The sequence below is a fragment of the Pinus tabuliformis genome, chromosome 9 (assembly GCF_031772625.1).
Source record: "Pinus tabuliformis cultivar Carrire ecotype Pingquan chromosome 9, CPIR1, whole genome shotgun sequence".
In the NCBI taxonomy this organism is placed as follows: Eukaryota; Viridiplantae; Streptophyta; class Pinopsida; order Pinales; family Pinaceae; genus Pinus; species Pinus tabuliformis.
The window spans coordinates 487,821,388-487,844,414 of NC_142307.1; the positions used below are offsets into that span (position 1 = coordinate 487,821,388).

A 23,027-nucleotide genomic window follows, 5' to 3' on the forward strand; every position below is an offset into this window, starting at 1 on the left:
TTCTATACCACTACTAAAGCATTCAAAGATTGTCTAGACAACATATCAACTACTTTGTTTGTGACACCTTTCTTGTACTTAATTACTAAGTGAAATCGCTAAAGAAATCTCATCCATATGTAATGATGATATTGTTGCAACTTAGTTTGTGACTGAAGGTACTAAAGCAACCAATGATCTGTGTGAAACACTGTTTCCTTACCCATTAAATAATGTTTGCATTTCTTAACACTTTCAACCAAAGCAAACAGTTCTTTATCATATGTCAGATAATTCATTACTGCCTTAGAAAAAGTTTCAGAATGAAAAGAAATTGGTTTCCATTTTTGAAGTAAGATTGCACCCATTGCATAACTACTAGCATTTGTTTCAATTTCAAATGGCTGTTGAAGATTTGGTAAAGCTAAGATTGGTGTTGTGACAATTTTCTGCTTCAGTGTATCAAAAGATTTTTGTTTCTTTCCTCCCCACTGAAAGGGAACTTTAGAACCTGTTAAAGCATGTAACGGTGATGTAATCAAAGAAAACTGAGCAATAAATTTCCTCCAATACTGAATTGCACCTTTAAAACTTCTAACTTCAGTCACATTTTGTGGTCTTGGCCGCTTAACAATCACATCGATTTTAACCTGATCTATTTTCAAACTTCCACCTTCAACTATGTAACTAAGATAATTCAGTGAAGTTTCCCAAACTCACATTTGGAAATTTTAAGGTACAATTTTTCCCTTGCAACACTTCAAACACCTGCTTAACATGCCTAACATGCTCTTCCATACTGGAATTGAAAATCAGAATATCATCTAAGTAGATTATGACAAATTTATCAATGTATGGGCAAAATACATCATTCATAACCCGTATTAAAGTTGTTGGAGCATTACACAAACCAAAAGGCATTACTAACCATTCAAATAGTCCCTGCCTAGTTTTGAATGCAGTTTTCTAGATGTCATTTTCTGCTATGAGAATTTGATGATACCCACTTCTTAAATCTAACTTAGTGAAATAAACAACATTTTTCAGTTGGTCAAGGAAATCATCTATCTTGGGAAGAAGATACCTATTTTTTATTGTGATTTGTTTGAGGCCTTAAAGTTGACACACATTCTCCATGTCCCATCTTTCTTAGGAACCAAAATTATGGGTGAGCCACATGGAGATGAACTGGGTCGAATAAAACCTTTTTCAATCAATTCCTGGATTTGTTTCTTTATATATTCGTTCTCTATAACTGACATGCGATATATTCCGATATTAGGAAGAGGGGCATTAGACATCAATTGTATCTGATGTTGTATTTCTCGCTTAGGAGGAAGATGTTTTGGTTCTTTAAATAGACTTGGAAAAGATTCTACCACTTTAACCAAACTATCTTTAACTGAGACTCCCAACTTGAAAAAGCATCTTGTCAATCTTTATGTTGTTCTTTTACAACCATGAGCACATATTTCTTACTTGAACTTATTAATCGCTTCATCTGATTAAATGAAACTAAATCCAAGTGTGATTTGAGTTTATGTGCCTTGACAATATATTCAATCCTATCTTTCTTAAGGTGATATTTATGCTCTTTCCTATGAAACACTGCATCATGATTATAGAGATAAGGACTTCCTAGCACTACTCCACATATGTTTGCTGGAATCACATCTAAATCTACTTCATCAATGTAATTAGTTGTTATGGCAAATTTTAACTGACACTGCTTTGTGACATTAATTTGAGTCTCTTTATTGAGCCAACCTAGTGGGTATGGTCTTGGATGATTCTATGTCTCCAAACCCAATTTCTTAACTAAATCTTCAGATATTAAATTTGCTTGTGATCCACTGTCAAATAATGTATCTATTTTCTTGTGCTTAGAAGTTATCCTTATATGAAATAATTCAACCCTTTTATCCTCATTCAGATGATTTATGTTTGAAGAAGGTGCAGAAGTACTATAACTTGAACCAGTGTCAGAAGTTTTACCTATCGAAACCATTGCAATTATTTTACCTTCATCACCTGAGTCAAAACCCAAATCTTTTTGGATTGCTGCATTAGCCTTCTTTTCACCTTTCTTCTTTTGGAACTTCTTCAGTTTGAGTTCTGGGTGAAGTTTACAACATTTGGAATCATCATGTTCGATCCTCTGACAATGAGTACAAGTAGGTCTTTCACTTTCCTTCTGAGTTGTCGCTAATCTCTTTCCCTTCAAATTGCTCTTCCTCTTGTTGTCTTTGGAATCCTTGATTTCCAACTGTCTAGATGGTTTCTGTGAAAACTTGAATGGTCTGCCACCTGATTCAATATGTATGGCTTGAACACACACTTCATCAAAGTCATCAAGATTAAACATCAATAATGTATGTTGTAAATATGAATGTAAACTGCCAATGTACTTTAATAAAGTTTCACGTGTATCTAATGGAATACCAAGCGCCAAAGCTTTCTTCCTGAATTCCTGAGTAAACTCCTGAACATTCTACCCCTTACCTTGCCTCAAATGCTGCCAATCAATAATAACTTGTTGCATGTGTCCCAAAGGATAGAATTGTTTCCTGAGAGATTTTAAAAACTTAGACCATGAAGATATGACTTTACCTTTTCGCTTTACATCTATTTGAGTTTTACTTTTCCACCAGATTAAAGATGTTCCCCCCATTCAAAGCGTAGCTAACTGAATTTTCGTTTTATCATCAGAAATGTTCTGAATACGACAATACACTTCTAACTGCTTAATCCAGTTATCTAACTTTTCAAGATTCATTTTGCCATCATAAATAGGTAGCTCAAATTTTACATCAAGTTTCAAAAGAGATGTTTTCTTAGGTTTCTTTTCTATTTAAGAATTTGAACTGGAAGAAGAAGAAGAAGATGATGATGATGGAGATGATGGAGGAAAAGGAGGTTTATCAGCATTGCATTTTCCCTTGTCCTTCTTCGATGTCTTTGAAGAAGAAGTTGCATCTCTCGCCTTCTTATCTTCGTATAGTTCTCCCAAAATCTGTTGCATGCTCAAAGACACTTTCTGAAACTACTCCTCGCTCATATTCTCTTCAGGAGCTTCACCTGCATCAGATCTTGTCATGGTCAATTTATGAGCGACTTTTCGCTTTCCAATCTCTAGATCAAACTCCTCAAGTGTTCCTTCTCCACATCGCGACTTAGACCTGGTTAACATTCATTGGCAAAAATTATACAAAACGCAACCTCCTCTAATACCAAATTATATGATCTGAAATCGATCATAAACTAAAACTGAAGTAGAATTCATTAATTTCCAATAGTGAATTGATCGTTAACCTTAAGTGCTGAATGTGGAAGACTGAAGGAAAGCAATTGATTTAATGCTTAATCAATAACTTAAGAAACATAATTACGCAATAAGAACATAGATAGAAGACAACAAACATTGATTATGGAGTTCTTCCTTGATGGACTACATCTTTGTGTCCACTTTCAAGATGGGCGTCTGCTTTATTAGGATTGATCGAAAGAGGTCATTTACACAGCAAAAACAGCAGAATAAATGTGCACTCAGGCACTTCTGGTCTCTATCAACATAAATATCTCTCTCCTAGCTTTCCAACGCCTGTCTTGGTTCCCAATTCCGCCTCCGGACGACTAAGATACATTGAAAACAATAACTGCCTCTCTAACTCAGCGTCTGCTTACAAGACTCAAAATCACTCTCTCCCCTTCACCATGAACAAAAGGATGAATTTATAGTGAAATGGGTTCATTCGAGGCCCCTCAGGCTCAGATAAACATGTATGGGTTGCATTAAAACTTTGTTGGCCTCGGACTTATCACATTGTGACATTTACATGGTGATAGGATTAGAATTTATGCAAAACCAACGTAAAAACCCAAAATAGAACTTAGGTTATAACAAATCCGCTTGCGGTCAGGTAACGGCGTGAAATTGGTTAACCTCGACCATGTGAACAGGGCGGTCTAACCATTAACTGCCACCTTGCAGGTTTAGTTGTCAGTGGTTCCGGCTACCGACACAGTCTATCCAACTTGATGTGACAACTATGCCACTGTGGTTATCATAAATGCATTCGCAAAGTCGCGATTGTTCATTTGCCTAGCGATCTTCCTTACCCACGTGGTTGCGCTTGTCTGATTGTTCACATGTCGCCCTCCGCTGACAGTTAAGCCGGTTCTCTGTTGCGGTGAAGGCTGGCTGCGATTATCCAAGCGGTCTTCACATGAAACCTATCTGTTGTTGCGGTCTCCAAACCCACGCGATTTAGGGTTGTTACCGTTTCCCCCCTATTGCGTTCACATTCTCACCGATTCCGTTGTGGTTAGAGCCCGCGGTTAGGGATTGTGTATGTTGTATTGCATAGTTTTTTTTATTAAAGTCCAAATCGTGGGTTTTTACAATGATTTTAGTGCATAGGTTTATAACGGTTTTTACCATAGTTTTGGTGCTAGGTCTTAGGTTAGGACTTAGGCTTAGGATTAGGTCATTACAAAAGATCTTGCCACCATAGATAAAACCCATTACAACATCTATCTTTGTCACAATATGAAATTTAATCATGGTGTTACAATCTGGACCATATCCACCAGGAAGAGGTAACCAACACACTAAAGAACTGAAAACACGGACGAAGCTGAAGACGACTTGAAATCTCTGGATACATTGGATTGACAAGATCCTCCTGGATCACTTGGTATTCATATATAGTCAAGGCTTCTAACTAGTGATTTTCCTCTTGGATTTTAAAAGAGGTGGAGGAATGGAATATGGCCGCAACGTTCTAATCTTGGGATTGATCCCAAGGTTAGCTCTGAGGACCTCGACCTTCAGACCAGGGTCCACACCACCGAAACACCTTGTAGACCATAAGCCATAGTCCATCATGCAAAAATTAACAAACTGAGAATGTTGCAAAGATTGGACATAGAAAATCACTTTACACCTTTTCGTTGCGCTCTTTCCGATCACGTGTTAATTACAATTGTGAAGAAAATATAGTCTCTGCAGTTTAACGCACAGTTGCAAAATTTAGCCGAATTGTGTACCAAATATAGCCTAATTATGTTGAAGAATTATTAATACTTGCAATAGTTTCCAAATTTAACGGAATTGCGTTAAACAATTACTAATACATTCAATTCAGATTCGGAGCATTTTAAAAATAATTAATCCCCAGACTAATCCATGCATTTTTTCTGCATAGTGCATTGATCGGTCTGCCGGTAATATGGAGCCTTTCATTATTATTCAACACATAAATTTAAACCCATGGTAAATAATTAAGAATTCGAATGCACATTATTGAGAATAAACATTCAACGATAAAAAGAACCATAATGAAATTTTAATACAATTCAATTAGAAATACATGTCAATGTACTGATATGTTTCATTATATATTTTATATAATATAATGATGTTTTTTTCGTCCTGTAAAAGAATTTTAAATTCAATTAGAAATACATGTCAATGTACTGATATGTTTCATTATATATTTTATATAATATAATGATGTTTTTTTTCGTCCTGTAAAAGAATTTAAAAAATTAAAAGAAAATTAATTAAAGTAAAAGATGCTTTATAAATTTAGTTTAAAAACAAAAGGCTTTTCTAAATAATTTTAGAGAATTGAAAATAACAATGATGCCAACTTAAAAAAGAGAATTGAAAATGCAAAATAATAATTCCTGGGGTATTTTATAGATATTTAAAAAAAAAATCAATATAATGAAAATAACTAGTAAGAATTTAAATTAGAAATAGTATAAATTTATTCATTATTAAAAAAATATATATATTGATTTTAATTTAAAAAATAATTTATAAAATTAATTATAACAATATTTTTACAATTTTGTCATTTTCATAAATAGTTTAAAAAATATCTTAAAAAATTAGATAATTTAACTTTACTTTCTTTTATCACATTAAATTATGTTTGGATCGATTCTTCATCTTGTCCTTACCATAAACCACATTTATTAGTTTGAAACGCGTCCATAAATAAATTTTATGTGATTATGACCGAAAACCCATCTCAAAAATTAAATATGAATCACAAAAACCTCAATTGAATAAAATTAAAAATCTTATATATCACTTACTTTCCATTACATAAATGTAAATTAATATAATATAATTACATTATTTTAAAATAAAAAATTAAATTCAACCATTATTAATTTTACATTCAAATATAATATAATATCTATATTGTGATCGAACATTTACATGCTCTGTCCAAAAAAATGCTACTGAAACTTAGTGTGAAATTGATTATCAAGCTTTTGTTCTTCCGTAAACATTAAAATTAGAAATAGTACAATGCATTTATTTTACAGCGACAATGTCACTATCCCAAATTCCCCATTTTAAAATTAAATGGGAAATTGAAACTTAAACAAATTTATTCATAATAAAATATAAAGAATTTTTCAAAAATAATAATAATGTTAAGCATAAAAAATAATAATATTAAGTATAAGTAAAAAAATTTAATATCCATAAAATATAATAACTGATCTATATATAGATATATTTTATTATATTTAATAAGTAATATTTAAAAACTTTGTAAGTAATATTTAAAAACAAATAATATGAATTTTAAATGAAATATTTTAATTATTGAACTGAGACTTTTATGATCCATATCAATTTTTATGAAGAATTTTCGGTGAAAATTACATAGAAAAACTTAAGTGACGCGTTCCGAACCATCTTGTCACGCCCCTACACTTGCGGTAGTCTTCCAACCGCTTATAGCGAGGTGCGGCACCACCGAACGCTTTCTTTTCACCAATACTCACCTTCGTGGACTACGACTAATTCACTTGTCCTTACTTAGTTTGTTTTTCGCAACCAAGTAAAATGCAATTATCCTTTATACTTAATGAAGCCCATACTCATTCATTATCATCATGCAATTAACCAAGAACATCAACAATTGCAAACAAGTATAAAGGGGAGGGGCAACTCCCGAACAAGTCTGCCCAACAATATATTATACTCAGTGTTTCTTCAATAATACAATCATCAAGTATACTTGGCAAATCTCCAAGTCTATACTTAGAATATTTTACAATCAAGGCATAGAACAGCCTTTACAATACTTGTGCCAACCTCATACGGTAGGAGGGTGCTCACCCGAGACACCTAGAACTCCACCTTAAGTCCTGCACAAAACTGCACACTCATCGACCAACATACGACCCACTCTTCCAACCATCAACCAAGACTTCACTTGCGCACTTCTCCCAGTTAATGCGCATGAGTTATGCGCATGTCTCAACTGAAACTGTGCACTTCCTTTGCGTAGATGCCAAGAGCGAATGCAAGTCGAATTGCTTGTCTCCAAATGAACTTGGAGCTCCCTTATATATACCATCTCATGCGTTGATTTGCAAAGCGGTGTGCAACCTTTAGGCCGACCCCCAAAAGTCTCCACGCACGCCCATAGCTCACTCAACAAGTCAGCTTTACATCCTTTTGTCATTGCATATAAAGCTCGCTCCAACACTTAGTCAAATTAAGTGTTTCTTATATCGTTGCTTCTATCGTCGCATAATGTCGCATTTTCACCGTCGTTCCGTCGCACGTACGTTCGTGCGCCCGCGTGCCTACCGCGCGCCCTTGTCCACGACCTCACCCGGTGCCCGTCGCAACCGAGGCTCGAAGGTCTTACACTTCCAGTGCGGTTCATCATCAGAACAAGTTATATTTTAATGTTAAATAAATTAAAATTTAGGTCATATTTCTAATAATATTGTTGAAACTGGTACTTTATAATAAAGTTTGAGATAAATTATGAATATGAGAATTTAAGAAATGATCATTATTAACAAATAATCAACTCACTAAAAACAAATAATATTTTTTTATTAGTAAAATCTAATGTTTTTTTTCGGGCTCAACTGATTTCTTTACCAACAATTTACCTTAGATCCAATATAATCGTATCATTTTGTCTTTCGAAGTCGAAGCAATAAAGACAAATCGTTATAATGTTTTTAGAGAATTTTCATGTGATTTATGCCGAAAAATCTCTCATAAAATTGATATAGATCACAAAAACCACAATTCCACAAATAATTTATTATCAATTTGAAGAATGGCATTACACCAGCTAAAAAATGGCTCAAATATATAAAAATCTTGGAACCTCAACCCTTCTTAATTGCCGTCTAACCAATTACAACTCACGTGGAAAATAGAAACTCATAAATCAACTTCTCCGAAGCCTGGAATTGCCAAACAGCTTCCTGTGCGGCGGTCTGGGGGAAAAGCAGACGACCACCACCGTAAGGTTATCAACCGAATGCTTGCTGAGAGCTTCGGTGGTCAGCACTTTACAGCAACTCTCGGGATCATTGTTCGACATCAGTTCTCTCCTCGCAATCCCGACAGCCGACTCGCTGCTCACGACATCCCAGAGCCCGTCGGAGGCGATTATGAGGAACTCGTCCTCCTCGCTCAACTCCAACTCCTGCACCTCCGGCTCGGCGCTAAGAGGACTCGAACTCACAACCTTTTGATCCCCTTTGAGGTACCAGTCCCCGAGTGCCCTGGAAACCCCCAGCTCCCCGTTCAGATATCCGTCCTCCACAAAACCCCCCAGAGATTCGATCCGTGTCCTCTCGGAGCTCGAAGTCGGCTTGTGATCACTCGACAGTTCAACGGCGGTTCCCCCTCTTTTTCCCACTACAGCCCGACAGTCACCGGCGTTGGCAACCAGCAGAGACTTCCCCGACACCATGGCCACCAGGGCCGTCGTCCCGGAGCTCTCGTCGACACGGCTCTCGGGCTCCGCAAGCGCGCTGTCGGCTTTAAGGAATGCATTTTTCACGGCCTTCTGAAGTCCTCCATTGGTAAAATCGACGTCGTCAAGTATGAAATTCAGCAGATTTTCCTTAATATATGTCGCTGCGTCGCTGCCGCCATGACCATCGAATACTCCATAGAACGCCATCGGCTTCTGGGATTCGAACTCGCGACCGGCCAGACGGTTTCCCGCCACATCGTCAATGCAGATGTGCTCGTCTTCCATGCTTGGCTTCGAACCAATGTGCGCCCAGCTTCCAGAGCGCAAGACAGGAATAAAATTCTGGGCGCCCGGGGCAGCTTCAGCGTGAATATAATCGTTTGATTGCTTACATCTCAATTCAATTTTCTGTGCCTGTGCCAGCTTTTTATCTGCTCTATCACCCATTTTCTGCGCGTATAGAATAAATTTGTCTAGTGGGTATTTCGATGATTCAGTAGGACACCCTATAGTAAAGAGCCTGCGCTCTGCATTTTAATGTCGGGGCGCGAAATCACTTTCACACACCTTTTCGTTTGCATTCTTTCAGATCACGCGTTAAACACGCTTGTGGAGAAAATATAATCACGTTACCTCTGCAGTTTAACGCATACTTTCAAAATTTAGCGGAATTGTGTACCAAATATAGCCTAATTATTTTGAAGAATTATTAATAATTACAATAGTTTCCATACTTAACAGAATTGTGTTAAAGTATTACTAACACATGCAATTCAGAGTCGGAGCATTCTACAAATAATTAACCACGGGTCTAATCCATGCATGTTTGCTGCATGGTGCATGGATCACGTAGCAAAAATCCATTATTTCTAGGAATAGTTTGCTGCATGGTGCATGGTGCATGGATCACGTAGCAAAAATCCATTATTTCTAGGCTACCACAACTCATATGTATAACTTGTCGTTAGTATAACTCATGTGGGGGTAGTAATCAAATTGAGAATTGGTTCTAATTTTAGTTATTCTGATTTGATAATAATAAATAAAATATATAAAAATATTTAATAATAAATAAAATATATAAAAATAATAAAATATGTATATTCAGTAAACATGAGTAATTTAAGATATCGCATTAACATTCCATGTTTATAAAATATTATTTAAAAATCATATGTTTTATTGTAACATAATTGTTTAAAAATTTAAGAATCTTATGTTTTTGGTGTAAACTAAATATTTTTGTATTTAAATATGTTTCTAAATTTTATTTTGTTACTTTATGTATGTATTTTTTTATTATTATTATAGTTATTTTATTATTATAATATTATTATTATAGTTATTTTATTATTATTATTATTATTATAATTATGATATATTTATTTGAAAAAGAAAAAAATAAATTTCTTGATATTTTTCCAGCAAAATTTTTAGATTTGTTGATAAATATTTTTTTAGGAAATTAAATAAAAAGTTATAAAATTCCTAGACCTGTTGATTCTTACTTTTATATGAAGGCTAAAACTTCTTAATTTACCTAGGATATTTAGCTTATATGATACAACATATTGTTGTAACAATATAGTACATTTTCTATTCCTTGATAACTAAAAAGTGGTTCAAAACAATCCATAAGAGAAACATTATAATTGTTTGACAGCAGTTCTCATGAGTCTTCAGACAAAATTGAAGTTGTCTCCTCCTTTCATTCTTTGTTGATCAATTTTTCTTCCTTTTGATGGTACCCGTTGCATCGGTCATTAAAGCTTGTATTCCCCACGAACTTCTTTCTAACCGTATCTTGCAGAGAGAGAGGAGAGCAAGTTGTCTCCTCCTTTCATTTTTTGTTGATCGATTTTTCTTCCTTCTGATGGTACCCGTTGCATCGGTCATTAGAGCTTGTATTCCCCACGAACTTTTTTCTAACCATATCTTGCAGAGAGAGAGAGGAGAGCTTGCTCAATATGAGCGTAGCGTTCCTATGTGATGTGCATGGGTGGAAGAGAAACCCCATTTCTGAAGAGCATGGATCTTTTCATTGTGATATATTTGAGCTTGTTTTTTAATAATTAATTTATAAAAGTATAAAAGTTGATAGGTTTGAATATCGATTCTTTTTTAATAATTAATAAAAGTATGTAGCTCAATTGGTAATGGTCATGGAAATGAAGTCTTACTGAACTAGAAGTCTTGAGCTAAAATATTGTGCTATCCCCCCACTCTGCCCCCGGATGGGGAGAAGTTGGACATGATGTAGGTGTAGTCCTACTAGACTTACAATTTTTTTTATTAATTTCAAAATATAAATATTTTGCTTTATATAATTATTAAATTAATTTATAAACATATATTTACACCCCCCCAACACACACACACACACACACACACATATATATATATAACTAACATAAACAAAATCTAGATTTGAATGATCTATAAAGAGTAGTAGATATTCAACAAACATCGAGTTATTGAACACATGAACCTAAATTCATTGTACATAATGAAAGATTCAAATGCACATTTTTGAATATTGATTAAGATTGGATCATTATGTTGTTTGTCTTCCATCTCAATGCTTTTAATGTAGAAAAAGTGGAGGAATCAACTCACAAGACCATTTTTACGGGAGACTGAGTTTTGCAAATTGGGGTTTGCAACCTTCCAAGAGCATTTTGAAGCGTCAAATTATGTTTTTTGGGAGTAAACTTTGGTGCCATTTTTTATTTTTATTTATTTATTTCACTATTCTACACACAAAGACCTTTGCAACACTGTAATAATTGCTTCAATAAACGTTTGTATGTAAATTTATCCCACTCATAAGTTGACCTTGTTTTGGCCACCATAATTCAACAAGATGTCACATCAACCCTCATTATTCATGGAAAAGGAGCTAATCATGTGATCGTGATGAAGAAGATTCTAGAAGAGTCCATATTGTAACACTAGTTAAGAGTTGAGGTAGTTAAACTTAACCACTAGTAAGCTATTAGATTGTGTTATAACCAAACCATTAGGAGGAAAAGGGGTTCCATTATTTTCGAGTGCATTTATTCCAAAGATGAGCAAAGTGTTTGAGAGGGATAGGGATAGAGCGCACAGAGAGGATTTGTGCACTGTAACAACCCACAGGCCATAAACCTTACTTCTTTGTTCTAGCAATTATTTTATGTTTAGAGAAAAAGAGCAGAGTGGTCTCACCTTCCAGTTGGGTTTTCTCCTAAAAGGGTTTCCTAGGTTATATATTGTGTCAAATTGTGGCTTGTGAGTTTTTATTTGTTTATTCTCTATTTTCTACATAATTATAATTTTCATGCATACACAATAACCAATAACTTACAAATCTAGAAATCTAAAGAGAAATAAACCCTCATAGTGTATATTTTTAGATTTTTAAGTATAATTTATCATATATATTGTGACGAAATATCTAGTGGAATATCCACAACAGTTTACAGATCATGTTAATATCATATTAGGTTTTTTTGGGTATATTGTGGGAATTTGTAGGGGATCTAGATTAACTAAGCCAAAAGTCATAAAACACTAGTCATCACCGATCAATATGTGAATAACCCTCATGATCCTGTAGAGGGTAGGTTTTCATGGCTAGAAGCACAAGTTGAAGATATAAGCCATAATATGGATCTCCTCATGTCGGCCTTAAGCAATAAGCTTGGGCTATTTGGAGAAGATGGGGGTTCTAACACGGAGGATTGATTAGAGGAGAGATAAGGAGATCGAGAAGAAACATAGAACGAATTGAAGAATGGACCTTAAAGAGATCAACCCAGTTCAAGTGTCGTGAATCATTGGCAGTCCCTATTCAAAATAGAAGCGAAGGTCGATATCAAGGTGAAATCGATGCTCTGAAGCTAAATCATTAATTGCATCAATTAAAAGTTTATTTCAGTGTTCATCGTATAGAGGAAGAACACAATATTTCATTTGCATGGATAAAATTATAGGGCCATACTCTGACTTTGTGGGAAAGCTACATGGAGACCTTGAGGTTGGAGGGAGATACTCTAGTTACTAAGTGGGAGGAATTTAAAACCCTCATAAAGTCGTAATTTTACACTATCAGGTATGTAGAGGACCAGTGGATCCGGTAGCACTACTTCAGGCAAAAGCAGGGGCAGATTGTACAAGAGTACACCATAAAGTTCAAAAAGATGGCCATAATGTTGGGTATCTCCCCAAAGAAACCAAATGTACTCCTCAAGTAATTGGTGGGTATACATAGCCATCTGTGGAAGCAAGTGATGTTGTTTAAGCACATATTATTGGATGACACTTGTGTAAAAGCATAACAATCAGAGAACATAGGCCATAGAAATGGAAATCAAGTGTATCGAAGTGGAAGGAGCACAGAGACACTTCTAAGGAGGGGAAGAAGAGGTGGAAATGGGGAAAAGATAAAAATACGAAACCACTGCACACCAACACAAGGATCCCAACAAATGGTGCAACCATTGTAATATTGACGATCATATAAAGGATAAGTGCTAGATGTTGCATCTGAAGCTTAACCCGAAGAACAAAAAGAAAGATAATAATAAGAGGAATCTCATGGCCACTAATTCAAGCAACCAAATTGAAAGCAACTTGGATTTGGATGAGAAGATTGTCTATACATCAATACAAAAATAGGTGAATATGAGTAGCATTCTACAACAAGAAGAGAAAGAAAGGACTAATATCTTCCACATAAATATACAGGTCAAGAATAAAAATATGCTTTGTTTGACTCAAGATCATAGGTGAATCTCATTTCTACAAAGCTTGTCAGAGAATTGGGATTGGAAGTTCACGATCATCCAAGCCCATATCCATTAGGATGGGTAAATAAGGATTTGAAGATAAAGGTAACAAAACAATGCAAATCAGATTTTCTATCAGTGTTGATTTTATTGATGAAATAGAATTGGATGTAGTGCCCCTTGATGTATGTGGAGTGGTATTTGGATGTCCTTGCATGTATATGTGGGATTAAATATTCATGTGGAGAAACAACCAATACTAAATCGTCAAGGATGGAAAATCGTTCACCATTAATGCACACAAAGGCAAGTCAAAAAATTCACTGGTAAGTGTTAATCAAGCCAAGAAACAATAGAAATTCCCACTGTAGATCACCTAATAATGCAATGTACTAAAGAAAAATATTTGATCTACTTCTACTATCAAACTTTGTGGAAGCTTAATCGATTTGAGTAAGATCAAGATATAATTGAGAATGCGAAATCAATCACACATAACATAGAAGAAATAACCCGGGGAAAGCCTCAGCCTAAACCCCAATCTTTGTATTATCATACAAGTGGAAATATGTTCAGATTACAAAAAGAATCAGCTCACAAGCTATCCTGCTCTCTCTGCAATCAAAGAATGCTACTCATAGACAGTCAAAGGCTCTCACAATCTTCTCCTCTCCTCTCCAAGCCTCCTATTTCCTTGCGCAGTTTTTCCTGGGGTCCAGTGCTTCCACTTGTGTGAATTCCCACCTCACACTACTCACTTGGCTTAGAAATAACTGCACAAACCTGAAGGAGATAATTCTTTCTGCATGGATGAGTTTCCTATATAGGAAAAATCCTCCAACTGATAGTACACTGTCCCTTCCTCTAATCTCAACTGGGTCTCTAACTGAACTGACATGCATGAGTTATTTATGAGAGAATATTCAGTTATCTGAAGAGCAGCAGTTACATGCATGCAAGCATTAACTAACTAAACTCACAATTAATTCAACAAACTATTTGAACTAATCTAACTAGACTTAACTCAGTTAACTGAGCTAACTAATTACAACTCAAATTACAACTCATCCTTATCTCTTTAACTGATGGATAAATTCAATGGATAAATTGTTGCATGTCCCCACATAGACTTCATGTTTGATTTTCTACAACTAATTAACTCAAGATGAATTAATTAATTATTTTACAAACAACTGCTAAGATCAAATTCGAATTTTACTTCTCAATTTAGTTCAGGGACTAACTAAAATTGGAATCCATCCCAAAATGATATTTATAGCAATGCTATTTTTAGCGCTTCCATTTTTCATTCCTTGTTGCTATGTCCAACACCGGTACCCGCATTGCTATTTATAGCAGTGATATTTTTAGCAATTCTATTTTTAGCATTTTTTGTTGTTATTTTCAACACTCCCTCTCAACAAGAAAGGCATTCAACTCGATCCTGATCTTGAACCTTTGGAATGTTCTGCATGCAACACTTCTTCCAAGTGTTGTTACTCCAACAACTCTAGAAACAAAAAAAATCTCCCAACAGACCTCCCTGTTGGGCTAGAAACATCCTTTGATGTTGAAGCTTCCTCTGCCGCTAACAAGTGCTCCCTCTGTGACCTCTGAGATGTTGCAACACTCCACGCATCTCGCACCGTTGCACACCTCTCTGTGCCATCCTGTGCTGGTGCAACACTCTTGTGCCTCTCGCATTGTTGCAGCCTGCTATCTCGACACTGTCTTGGGATTCCTGCACTATAGCTCTCTCTGTCGCTCCATGCGCATCTGCCTATACCGACTTAGCCAGTCCTGCTACTCCTCGTCGAGGCTCCCGTAGCAAGGTCTAATCAAAGAGGTTTGGTACCTCAATGATCCTGCCCCTATTCCAACATTGTTGGGACTATCACTCCACATCACCCCACCTTCGACCTGGAGGTATGGATGCATGTGATCCCTCTGCCCACTTGGCTCGAAATTTCCCCCTACTGGAGGTCTCTGCATGAGTGGATGTCTCCACTTGATCTCCTTTTGGCTTCTCCAGTTGTGGCTGCTCCACAACCTCCTTAAGTTGCTTCACTAATTGTGGCTCCTCCACAATTGTCTGAGACTTCTTATGACGCTGCATGTTGAGAGGTAATGTACTCTCCCTCTCAACCAATAAGTCTCCATCAGTTGCCTTGCTCCTCAAGGCTTTGCATGCATCTTGAACCTTAAGAGCATACAAATTCTTGACTCGTGAACCGATCTTCTTCACCTGTCTCGTGGTAACGTGTCTAAGGAAAACCTTTCCCTTACTGAAGACTACATCATAGCCTTTGTCTTCTAGCATTGCGATCGACACCAAATTTTTCCTCAGTCTTGGTACATACTTGACATCGGTCAAGGTAATGCGAGCTCCATGCTCCCTCTAAAAAACAACCGTGCCTACACCTGAGACACTATACTTTTCATCATTACCCATCGCTATGAGTATCTGGAGATCTTTCTCCTCCAAGGTACTGAACAAACTCTTGTCGCTGGTCATGTGGAAAGAAGCTCCACTGTCAAGAAACCAACCACATCCCACCATGGATGAAACCATGCATGTGAAGAGGGTGAAATCCAACTCGAACTATGAGGCTAATGCCTCACCTTCAGATCCTTCCTTAGATCCCATCTTGGATTTCTTGAGTGGACAATTTGTAGCAAAATGGCCCACCTCATGACAACGAGAGCATCACACTTTCGATTTGTCAAACTTCTTCCCACCATAGGAAGAACTTGATTTGGGATGAGAATCCTTCTCCTTCTCTTTCTTTGCCTTACTCACTAAGGCGCAATTTTCTTCATCCTCCTTGGATGATGAAGATCCATCTCTAGTGCTTCTTCTTATCTCCTCCTACATCAGATCTGACCAAAGTCGTTCCCAATCTGGCAGTTTTTCTCTTCCATTAACCGAGTCTTGGTAGCTATGCCAGCTCTTAGGAAGACCGAGGAGTGCAAGACTCACCATGTCATCATCAGCTGTCATGATACCTACACTTCTAAGCTCATCCCTGCAGGTGGTGAGCTTGTTCAGATATGTAGAGATCATGTCGCCTTTTTCACACTTGATTTTCTGAAGCTTGTCTTTCAGCGCCAGCTTCCTCTAATCATTGTTGTTCTGATATAGATCTTTCAATGTTTTCCACATTGAAAACGGTGTCTCCTTCCCATGGAGGTTCGAGACAATGTGGTCTCAAACTCCCTCCGAGAGGATTTTCCTTGCTTTAGCCACACATTTCTTCCATTCCGCCAATTCTGTAGCATCAATCGGCTTGGGGACTTCTTGATCAATGAAGTCCTTTAGACCGTTATCCTCTAATACTGCTTCCATACGATCCTTCCAGGCTATATAATTCGAGCTGCCATCAAGGACATACTCGAATCTTAAACCGCTGAACGCCATTGGTGAAATTGAGATGTGATAAGAACTTGATTTCTATATTCAGGAACCACAAACTTCGAACTTCTCCCTTCTTGTATACTATTCTTCACTTTGATCACCTTTGCTTTGATACCATGTAGAAATTCCCACTGTAGATCACCTGATAATGCAATGTACTAAAGAAAAATACTTGATCTACTTCTACTATCAAACTTTGCGTAAGCTTAATCGATTTGAGCAAGATCAAACAGAACACATATAACTAAGAATGAGAAATCAATCACACATAACATAGAAGAAATAACCCAGGGAAAGCCTCAGCCTAAAACCCCAATCTTTGTATTATCATACAAGTGGAAATATGTTCAGATTACAAAAAGCATCAACTCACAAGCTATCCTGCTCTCTCTGCAATCAAACAATGTTACTCATAGACAGTCAAAGGCTCTCACAACCTTCTCCTCTCCTCTCCAAGCCTCCTATTTCCTTGCGCATTTTTTCCTGGGGTCTAGTGCTTCCACTTGTGTGAATTCCCACCTCACACTACTCACTTGGCTTAGAAATAACTGTACAAACCTGAAGGAGATAATTCCTTCTGCATGAATGAGTTTCCTATATAGGAAAATCCTCCAACTGATAGTACATTGTCCCTTCCTCTGACCTCAACTGGGTCTCTGACTGAACTGACATGCATGAGTTATTTATGAGAGAATATTCAGTTATCAGAAGAGCAGTAGTTACATGCATGCAAGCATTAATTAATTTAACTCACAATTAATTCAACAAACTATTTGAACTAATCTAACTGGACTTAACTCAATTAACTGAGCTAACTAATTACAACTCAAATTACAACTCATCCTTATCTCTTTAACTGATGGATAAATTCCTCAATCAATGGATAAATTCTTGCATGTCCCCACATAGACTTCATGTTTGATTTTCTACAACTAATTAACTCAAGATGAATTAATTAATTATTTTACTAACAGCTACTAAGATCAAATTCGAATTTTACTTCTCAAGTTTAGTTCAGGACTAACTAAAATTGGAATCCATCCCGAAATGCTATTTATAGCAATGTTATTTTTAGCACTTCCATTTTTCATTCCTTGTTGCTATGTCCAACACTGGTAACCGAACTACTATTTATAGTAGTGCTATTTTTAGCACTTCTCTTTTTAGCATTTCTTGTTGCTATTTTAAACAGAAACTTACAAGCTCTAGCAAGAAGTATTTTTTTACTATTTTTAAGAGAAAATTAGTCTATAGAAGATTCAATAAGAGGAAACGCATCCCTGGAGGGATGTACTAAGAAACAGAAAAAACAAATATAAGAGTTGCTACAGGAATACAACAATGTGTCCCAGGAGCCTAAAGGGCTACCACTTGAGAGGGAAGTGGAGCATGAGATCCAGCTATTGCCAAACTCTGTATTGCCAAAATTGTGTTGTATAGGAAATTTGTTGTAGATGCAAGTCGGTCGAAGAAACAATTGCATCAGTTCTTGGAATAGGGTGTCATTCAAGCAAGTTCATCACCATGTGGGTCACCCATTATCATTGTGCTAAAGAAGGATGTGACTTGAAGAATGTGTATAGAATATAAGGTGTTGAACAAAATCATGCTCAAGAATAGGTAACCATTGCCTAGGATAGATGATCTGTTGGATCAGTGGCAACAAGAGAAATACTTCATCAAGGTAGACTTAAAGTACGGATGTCACCAAGCTCGATTCAAAGAAGAAGATACTTGGAAAATCGTCTTCAAAACTAGGTAAGGTTTGTACGGGTGTTTATTCATGCCATTTTTCCTATGCAATGTATGATCTGAATTTGAAACTACTTGTAAATTGTTTGCAAGGTATTCAATTCAGAAATATACATGTTTAAAAGATGTCCATGTCTTGCAAAAAGAAAACAAATGGAATTTTTAGCTGTTCATGACCCATTTAAGCATATTAGATTTATTTCCTTTTACTGTTTAACACACTAAAACGAATTTGTTCTGCAAAATAAATCAACCACATATGCAAAAGAAGTTGATAAAGCAGTTCACCCCTCCTGGGCTACGTCTCCTGGGTCCAAAGCTCCCAATTGGGCTTGTCCTTGTTTTAATTAAATGCTCAAATTGAATATACAACTGAATAGAAGCATCTACAGGTGGAATAGATGATAAAAATGGATTCAGAACACTTGAATCCTTTAGGATTGACTATTGGTTCACCTCCAATGGATACATGCAACCCTATACAGTCTTCACAATACTAGGCCCTTGTGGCTCCTAGAACTTTCATGGCTCCAAAACCTCTGCAAATGACCTCAGATGGCTGTAAGACCTGCACCAATGGCTTCAAAAGGTCGAAAATACCCAAAATATAAAAAAAAAAATCGTCCAAAACCACCTTTCCTAGCCAAAGTTATGGCCAATTAAAGTTTTCCTCCAGTTATGCCTAGAAAAACTCCAGCTAACTGTAGTTGGAGGCTAGATAAGCCCGCCAATTTTGGAGCGGCCGCCAAATTTGACGCTCCGCCATTATTCCCGCCAAATTGACTGCAATTACATTAAATGTGCATGTGACCATTTACCTCGGATTGTGCGCTGGTGGTTCGTGTGCTGGCGGTTGGGGCTTAAGCCCTAGGTTCTGGGCCCGCGGTCATATGGAATGGGGCTGGCCGCTTAGGGGCTGGCCCCCTTCATTTCCCGCCCAACAAACAGTTTAAAATTTAAATAAAAATTTTTTCCACCCATATGATAAGAGTTGCTCCCGTGGCCTAACGGTAAGGCGTTGTATTATGATTGATGAGGTCGTGGGTTCAAAACTTTGAACTCCCAAAAATTTTAAATATGCGCCCATATAATGCTTGCTGACATCATCTGGGGCCACGTGGTGACCTCTAGGCCTGCCACGTGGCAACTTTCTATTGGCTGTGTAAAGGGAATATTCCTTGGAATATTCTATGGAATATTCTTTTTTTAATTTTTTTGAAAAATTCAAAATTCCAATGTTACTGAGAAATTCTTCTTTTTGCCATAACTTTCTCATACGGCGACCGTTTTTCGAACTGTTTATGGCGCCAGAATCAGGAGAACGAGCACTTTCTAGTTGTTCAACTTTGAACCAGTTCTGAGCATTCTAAATTTTGAGCATTTTACGACACTTAGGACATGAGCACTTGATCATGCCTCCCCATTGGGAAGCTTTTGGACCCCAAAAGCCTTCAACTACCTGTTAAAGAGGTGAGGGTACAGCTCCCTCACTCTGTCCACCTCCATCCACTTTGCCTTGTTCGGTTTGCTGCCTTTGAAACCAACCCGAACATAATCTACACTGCCCCTCCTTGAAGTGCGTGTCCTTCTGTCAAGGATTGTATCTTCTTTCAGCTCATCTAAGAATTCTGGCGAGAAATCTTCTATAGATGGCAGTTGAACAACACTTTCATGATCAGCAATCAAAGGAGGTTCATACAAACGTAAGTTCTCCACATTGACAACAGAATACATTTGCATGTAGGAAGGCAAATCTAATTGAAAAGCATTATTTCCAACCTTCTTGAGGATTTTGAATGGACCATAACGAATAGGCTTCAGCTTTTTACCTTCTCCTTGCATCCTTTCCTTACTAATGTACAGCCATACCTCATCCCCTTCTTGAAACTTGTGATCGACTCTATGCTTGTCGTGTCTTTCCTTGTACTTGCCTTGACTCTTCTCAAGCTGTTCTTGAATTTGTTGATGTATTTGCTGAATTCTTTCAATGAATGAACGAGCTTTGTCAATATCACTATGTCCCTCAATGGCAACATCTTTCTCAAGAATGAAATCAAGAGGTGATTTTGGCAAGTAACCAAAACAAGCTTCAAAAGGTGAGGTGTTTGTGGAAGAGTGCTTGGCACGATTGTAAGCGTGTTGTATGTAGTGCAAATGTTCATCCCACAGCTTGGGATGCTTGCTGCAATATCCTCTCAAGAGGTGCATAATGGTTCTGTTCATAACTTCTGTTTGTCCATCTGTTTGCGGATGGAAAGCAGTACTTTTCTTCAACTTTGTGTCCATCATCTGCCATAGGTTGGACCAAAAATTCCCCACAAATCTGGAATCCCTGTCACTAATAATGGAAGTAGGCAAACCAAAGTGAATCCATACATGATGAAAAAATAATTCAGCAGTTTGTTCAGCAGTTATAGTTTTCTTATAAGGCATAAGTATACACATTTTGTTGAAACGATCAACTACTACATATAAATAATCATGCTGCTTTCTAGATTTTGGCAAACCTCCTACAAAATCCATAGAGATGCTCTCCCATGGTCTAGAAGGTACCGACAAAGGAGTATACAAACCAAGCTTCCTATTACTAGGCTTGCTTGTAGCACATAATGAACATCCTCTTATGAACCTTGAAACAGAATCTACCATGGGAGGCCAATAACAATACCTCTATAGATGTGCAATTGTTTTTCTTACCCCAAAATGGCCAGCAATAAGAGAAGAATGAGCTTCTCTTATGACATTTATTCTCTCCCCCTGCAGTATACACAACTTGCCCAAATGAAACAACAAATTGTTATGCATGTGATAGTTATTTTCCTCTACATGATTCCCTTTACTCAAGTTAGCATACACATCTTTAAAGTCATCATCAGATGCATATTGTTCTATGTAACTATCATGTACAATGGAATCATTCTTAAGTAAAGTAACAGCACCAATAATAGGCCTTGAAAGCATATCAACAACCTTATTCAAAGTACCTTTCTTGTACCTTATTACCAAATGGAACTGTTGCAAGAAGCCCATCCATCTGAAGTGTCGTGACTGTTGTAACTTGCTTTGTGATTGCAAGTACTGTAAGGGCTGATGGTCGGTATGTATAACAGTTTCTTTGCCCATCAAATAGTGTTTCCACTTTTTGACGTTTTGTATCAACGCATACAACTCCTTATCATATGTAGGATAATTTACAACAACACCATTAAAAGTTTCAGAATGAAAAGCAATAGGCTTACCATGTTGCAGAAGAACTGCACCCATGGCATAATCACTAGCATTGGTTTGTATCTCAAATGGTTGTCTCAAATCCGGTAATGCAAGGATCGGAGCTGAACTAATCTTCTCTTTCAAAGATTTGAAAGCTTTTTACTGCTTGCCTCCCCATTGGAAAGCATGCTTCACACTTGTCACTGCATGCATAGGAGCTGCTATAGAAGAGAAGTTAGAGATGAACTTCCTCCAATATTGAGCTGCACCCAAAAAACTTCTTACCTCTGTTATGAATTTGGGAGTAGGCCAATTCACAATAGCCTCTATTTTAGTAGGATCTATTCTCAAAGCACCTCTTCCTACTATGTGTCCCAAATAAACCAAAGAAGTCTTTCCAAATTCACACTTTGACATTTTAAGAAATAACTGATTCTTCTTCAAAACATCAAGCACTTTCCTAACATGCATGACATGATCTTCTCTAGACTTGCTGAAAATTAAGATGTCATCTAAGTAGACAATAACGAAATCATCAAGAAAAGGACGCAAGACATCATCCATTACCCGCATGAAAGTTGCAGGTGCATTGCACAAACCAAACGGCATCACAAGCCACTCAAAGAGTCCTTGTTTGGTTTTAAAGGTTGTCTTCCAAATGTCACTTTCTTCAATTCTTACTTGATGATATCCATTGCGCAAGTCTAGCTTAGTGAAATATCGAGCATCTTTCAGTTGGTCTAGCAAATCATCTATCCTTGGGAGTGGGTAATGATTCTTTACCGTTATCTTGTTCAAGGCCCTGAAATCAACACACATACGCCAAGTGCCATCTTTCTTTGGAATCAATACAATCGGTGACCCACATGGCGAAGTACTTGGCCTTATGAAACCCTTGTCCAACAAGTACTTGATTTGCTTCTTTATTTCAGCATTCTCCATAATAGACATGCGATACATGCCTATGTTTGGAAGAGGACAATCTGGATGCAAATGGATTTCATGCTGAATCTCTCTCTTAGGAGGCAAACCTGTTGGCTCCTTAAACATCTCATGATATGCATCAACTACATCATACAGTTCTGACTTAAGTTTTGGATCACAATTGTCAAATGACTCATGATTCACATCAACCTT

General features: G+C 36.9%; 1 pseudogene; it reads right to left on the reverse strand.

The window, feature by feature from the left end:
- Positions 1–8,207: 8,207 nt before the first annotated feature.
- LOC149149334 (putative protein phosphatase 2C 27 pseudogene) lies at positions 8,208–9,101 on the reverse strand (annotated as a pseudogene).
- Between the last annotated feature and the right edge of the window lie 13,926 nt (positions 9,102–23,027).